General features: G+C 40.6%; 3 non-coding genes across 3 annotated transcripts; all 3 read right to left on the bottom strand.

Annotated features, from left to right (window-relative positions):
• Positions 1 to 2,503: 2,503 nt before the first annotated feature.
• On the bottom strand, positions 2,504 to 2,574 carry Trnag-gcc (transfer RNA glycine (anticodon GCC)). The gene has a single exon. It is a non-coding gene; the product is annotated as a tRNA-Gly (tRNA).
• Positions 2,575 to 2,981: 407 nt separating this feature from the next.
• On the bottom strand, positions 2,982 to 3,052 carry Trnag-gcc (transfer RNA glycine (anticodon GCC)). Its single transcript has one exon. It is a non-coding gene; the product is annotated as a tRNA-Gly (tRNA).
• A 1,720-nt stretch (positions 3,053 to 4,772) lies between these two features.
• Positions 4,773 to 4,843, bottom strand: Trnag-gcc (transfer RNA glycine (anticodon GCC)). The gene has a single exon. It is a non-coding gene; the product is annotated as a tRNA-Gly (tRNA).
• Between the last annotated feature and the right edge of the window lie 947 nt (positions 4,844 to 5,790).

Below are 5,790 nucleotides of genomic sequence, written 5' to 3'. Positions count from 1 at the left end.
TGTTGTGAAATCCTTAGCTAAAGTTAAGCATGTTACAACCTATATAATCATGATGTTATATGGTCTTTGCCTATTATTCACCCAACAAACTAATACCTTATTATCCATAATGGTTTACTACGGCACGTGTCTCTCGTCAATTTTGATAACTAACTTCTGACCTATAGATTCATGTGCGTAGAAATACACCAATGGTCTTAAAGTCTACTTGTTTAAACGTATTCAAATTTCATGTATAGGCCTATATAAGATATGGGAAAAAGTCAGTCACAAATTGTGTGTGCGTTGTGAACGATGTTTTAGACAAATTTCGTTTTCAATGCACACGAAACTCATGATGTGTCTTAGTGAATTTTGTTTTTAAAATATATTTTGCTTTTATTACTCAGCTCTTTCTTGGGTGTTCTTATGCGTGTTTCTGGGCTATAAATAGAAGAAAATAGATCACGTGTTTGAACCCAAATACTACGAGAGGTGAAACTAGGGCCAGAATGACCCGAGGGGTAGGCCATTATGTGATCTCGTTATTCTGATCATAGGCGAGTCACAACGTGTGAAACCTAACAGCTTGAGATTTTAATGGTACCGTGGTAATGGTATGGTAGTGGTGTCGTTGTGGATTGGAGTGGTATTTGGTATGGTAGTGGTGTGGTAGTGGATGGAAGCGGTATGGTAGTGGTATGGTGGTATGGTAGTGGTGTCGTTGTGGATTGGAGTGGTATGGGAGATGTATGGTAATGGTGTGGTAGTTGTGTGGCGGTCGTGTCGTTGTAGTTTGGTAGTTGCGTGGTAGTGATGTGGTTGTTGTGAAGTAGTGGTGTAGTACTGATATGATAGTGGTGTGGTAGTGGTGTAGTACTGATATGATAGTGGTGTGGTAGTGGTGTAGTACTGATATGATAGTGGTGTGGTAGGGTTGTGGCATTGGTGTGGTAGGGTTGTGGTAGGGTTGTGCTATAGGTGTGGTAGTGGTGTGGTAGTGGTGTGGTAGTGGTGTGGTAGTGGTGTGGTAGTGGTGTGGTAGTGGTGTGGTAGTGGTGTGGTAGTGGTGTGGTAGGGTTGTGGTAGTGGTGTGGTAGTGGTGTGGTAGGGTTGTGGTATTGGTGTGGTAGTGGTGTGATAGTGATGTGGTATTGGTGTGGTAGTGGTGTGGTAGGGTTGTGCTATAGGTGTGGTAGTGGTGTGATAGTGATGTGGTATTGGTGTGGTAGTGGTGTGGTAGGGTTGTGGTATTGGTGTGGTAGTGGTGTGATAGGGTTGTGGTATTGGTGTGGTAGTGGTGTGATAGGGTTGTGGTATTGGTGTGGTAGTGGTGTGATAGGGTTGTGGTATTGGTGTGGTAGTGGTGTGATAGGGTTGTGGTATTGGTGTGGTAGTGGTGTGATAGGGTTGTGGTAGTGGTGTGGTAGTGGTGTGATAGGGTTGTGGTATTGGTGTGGTAGTGGTGTGGTAGGGTTGTGGTAGTGTTGTGGTAGTGGTGTGGTAGTGGTGTGATAGGGTTGTGGTATTGGTGTGGTAGTGGTGTGGTAGTGGTGTGATAGGGTTGTGGTATTGGTGTGGTAGTGGTGTGATAGGGTTGTGGTATTGGTGTGGTAGTGGTGTGATAGGGTTGTGGTATTGGTGTGGTAGTGGTGTGGTAGTGGTGTGATAGGGTTGTGGTATTGGTGTGGTAGTGGTGTGATAGGGTTGTGGTATTGGTGCGGTAGTTTTGTGATAGGGTTGTGGTATTGGTGTGGTAGTGGTGTGATAGGGTTGTGGTATTGGTGTGGTAGTGGTGTGATAGGGTTGTGGTATTGGTGTGGTAGTGGTGTGGTAGTGGTGTGGTAGTGGTGTGGTAGTGGTGTGATAGGGTTGTGGTATTGGTGTGGTAGTGGTGTGGTAGTGGTGTGGTAATGGTGTGGTAGTGGTGTGATAGGGTTGTGGTATTGGTGTGGTAGGGTTGTGGTATTGGTGTGGTAGTGGTAAGGTAGGGTTGTGGTAGTGGTGTGGTAGTGGTGTGGTAGTGGTGTGGTAATGGTGTGGTAGGGTTGTGGTATAGGTGTGGTAGTGGTAAGGTAGGGTTGTGGTATTGGTGTGGTAGTGGTGTGGTAGGGTTGTGCTATAGGTGTGGTAGTGGTAAGGTAGGGTTGTGGTATTGGTGTGGTAGTGGCGTGGTAGGGTTGTGCTATAGGTGTGGTAGTGGTGTGGTAGGGTTGTGCTATAGGTGTGGTAGTGGCGTGGTAGGGTTGTGCTATAGGTGTGGTAGTGGTGTGATAGGGTTGTGGTATTGGTGTGGTAGTGGTGTGGTAGGGTTGTGGTATTGGTGTGGTAGTGATGTGATAGTGATGTGGTAGTGGTTTGGTAGTAGTGTGGTAGTGGGGTAATGGAAATTAGGTGGAAATTATAGTCTCATCTGGGCGAAGACATAAAATTGGGAATAGCCTTGGATTTAATTATTTTTAAAATTGAAAAGTCAAACAGTTATGTAATATGGGAAGTATCAAAATGGAAAAAATAAAAAAGATGCATCGACCGGGAATCGAACCCGGGTCACCCGCGTGGCAGGCGAGTATTCTACCACTAGACCACCGATGCCCATGAACAAAGAAAACATTTTACCTTTTTTCATTCCTTTTTTTATATTAGATGGGATAAAATGCAATCTGTCGCTCTCTACCTGCCACTCGATCTTATCGGATAATTTATTGGCTGGTATATTACAACGTACAGTACAAGTATGTTTTCTTGCTGACATACAGAACGCTATATATAATCTATGCTCACTTATACACTGTTTCGCTACAGAACTATAACATATTAACTACTAGCTACAAAAAAAGGCCATGCTTATTATAAAAGCCATAATTGTCTTGTTTAGGAATAACAAACACAAAAAGATCGAAAGTCGATGTTGGCTTTAAATCTCAAGCTTCGTTAGTTCTGTTTAAAGTTATTTCAAATAATTGGACTGTCATCGTATGTTTTGTAAGAAAAAAAAAAGTTGCATCGACCGGGAATCGAACCCGGGTCACCCGCGTGGCAGGCGAGTATTCTACCACTAGACCACCGATGCTACGGAAGATGAAGAAATTTATTTATTAATATTTTATTGGCGATAAAGGTTTACCGACAACTTGTCTTTTTCAAGTTGTCGCTTCAGGCAGGGTCAATTGATCAACTAGCCTTGTACATAGTGTTTCTTTCAGTTATTTTTCTCCGGGGGGGGGGGGAGAGGGCACTTGAAATTTCCGGGGGGGGGGGGGCGGACTAAATTTCTCCAGTAGGGGGTGGGGGGACCCTGGTAAAAGTTGATTTTATTTTCAATGTTTCGTTCGGGGCGGGATGGGGGTGGGGGAGGTAAACGTGGGTGGGGGTGGGGGCTGAGGACCTGAATGAAAATCTGGTTATAACTCATTCACACCAAAATGCGCTGTTATTTTAAGGTACTTTGAATTCATGTTTATCTGCTGTTTATTTTTTTTTAAACTTTAGAGCAGATTTTGTACTTTATAATTATTTATTTTTTAAGCCGGACAAATAGCTTTTAAGTTGAGCCTGTCGTAGATTAACGTACGCCGCACATAAGAAATACTCGACACTTCATTAATCAACACTCTGATCACTTTTTTGTTTAGGCTACAATTTTTTTTTAATTACCAGCCTTGAAAACAAAACATCAAAGACCAGCCTAACAAGTTCACCGTCTGTTGTCATTGTTGGACAGCCACGAGAAAGCGTAAGAGCTGTCCATTAATCAGTGGCGTCACTAGGTACGGTGATACTGGAAGCAGTTGAACAGGGTGTCACCCCTTTTTCAAAGATGTGATAGGCCGATATATATGTTACTACAAATCTCCAATGGTGTGCCATGTGCTTATGATTGTATAACTCTAACGTGTTATTAAAATCCCCATGTGTTATAATTGTTAAACCATAACTTGTTATTAAAGTCACCTCTGCTTATGATTGTGTAACCATAACTTGTTATTAAAATCACCTCTGATTATGATTATGTAACTCTAATGAGGTATTAAACGAACTGGGGAAAACCAGACTTCCTCATTAAAATAGGGTCTCTTTCACTTTTATTTTCACACCCTTGGATAAAGTCATCCGGTGCGATCTCACCCTCCCCCACCCACCCACCCCCCCTCACACACACATCCCTCCCCCCGCTGCTCACTACTGTCTGAATGACGGAAAACTATTGTAGAAGAACCCGCCTGTCTCTCTTATTGCCATGCGGCGTAACAACGAACCCAGAACCTTACGTATACTACCAATACTCCGGCTATAGTTCTTTGCAGAAAATATAAACTAAAATTTAAAATTGTCATAATTAGTACGAGAAAAAATAATACTTAAAATGTCATTAGCGGTTAAATCAGTTTTAAATGTGCCAGTCGCCAATTATAAAAATTAAAAGCGAACCCGAAAAAAATTGCATCGACCGGAATCGAACCCGGGTCACCCGCGTGGCAGGCGAGTATTCTACCACTAGACCACCGATGCTACTGATATGTATTAGAGCTTTATTAAAATCATTGAATAACAAACTGTATATGTCAATTTGAGGTGATCTAAAGGTAGGTAGAAAGTAAAGTCCATACACACAATAGCGTGGTATTAGTTTATGATATTAAAAAGAGTTAACTAAGTTTTGTGGTTTAAAATTCTTTTATTTTTTAAAAGTCGCCTAGTCGTCTTGAGAATGTAGTTGTGTGGGTATAAATAGAGCAGAGTCAGAGATATATTATGTTGACGGCTAGTCCAAAATTTAAAAAAAAAAAAGTTGCATCGACCGGGAATCGAACCCGGGTCACCCGCGTGGCAGGCGAGTATTCTACCACTAGACCACCGATGCTGTTACTAATAGCCGAGAATAAACATAAATGTTCTTTATTTTGCTAAAAGGTTGCTTGGTTAATGATCATTAATCAATGTCATTCGGTCATCGGTCAATTGGTCGAAAGGTCAAGAAAAACTTCAGGTAAAAATATAAAAGACTCTCACAAGGTGTCCATGAATTAAATAAGTATTAAATAAGCTTACGTAACATTTTTTATTATTTTTTCATTAAAACAAATATTATCTTGAATATTGAGTTTGAAGAATACGTATAGGCCTACAGAACAAACTTGAAAAAACATTTTATAACATTCAATAAATACCATAACGTTACACTTCGAGTATGCATAAAAGGTATTAATCTTAATCCTAACGTAAATCTTAAACCGCAGCCTTAAGCAATAACTTGTAAGATAAGGGATTATCGTCATCCATAAACAACTTTTGCTGTTAACTCCTCAAACCCTTCTCCCTCTCTTAATTGACAGCACGCATAATTAACCAATACGACTACACATCCTACTTTTAACTAAAATCTAATGAACATTGACACTCTATATCTTAACATTTTTTTATCTCTAGATTTGTGAAATATTTGACTAACGACCCTGTACGGATCTCTTCTCCGTTTTTGAACTTTCAGTTGAGAATAGGTCATTTTCAACGTCCCTGCTTTTCTGTCCCTTGCTATATATATTGTTGTTGTTTGTTTTTTTTTGCTTTTCTTTCCAGTTCTTTCTAAGAGGTTTTTTTTTTTTTGTTTTTTTTTTAAATTATTTCTTACACCAAACTGTTTTATATATTCCTATTTTTAGCGCAATTTTCATGCGGACAATTGCGATTATTAACTCGTCATTTCTGGATGTATGTATGAATGAATGAATGGATGTGTGTCCGCAGCTTTAATTCGTATCTTCTCCTCAACGAAGCAATATCGAGGACTAATTCCAAAAGCAAATATGT

This window comes from Physella acuta, unplaced genomic scaffold, assembly GCF_028476545.2.
Source record: "Physella acuta isolate Inbredline_101_S28 unplaced genomic scaffold, ASM2847654v3 ptg001393l, whole genome shotgun sequence".
In the NCBI taxonomy this organism is placed as follows: Eukaryota; Metazoa; Mollusca; class Gastropoda; family Physidae; genus Physella; species Physella acuta.
This window is presented reverse-complemented; position numbering and strand designations above follow the sequence as displayed.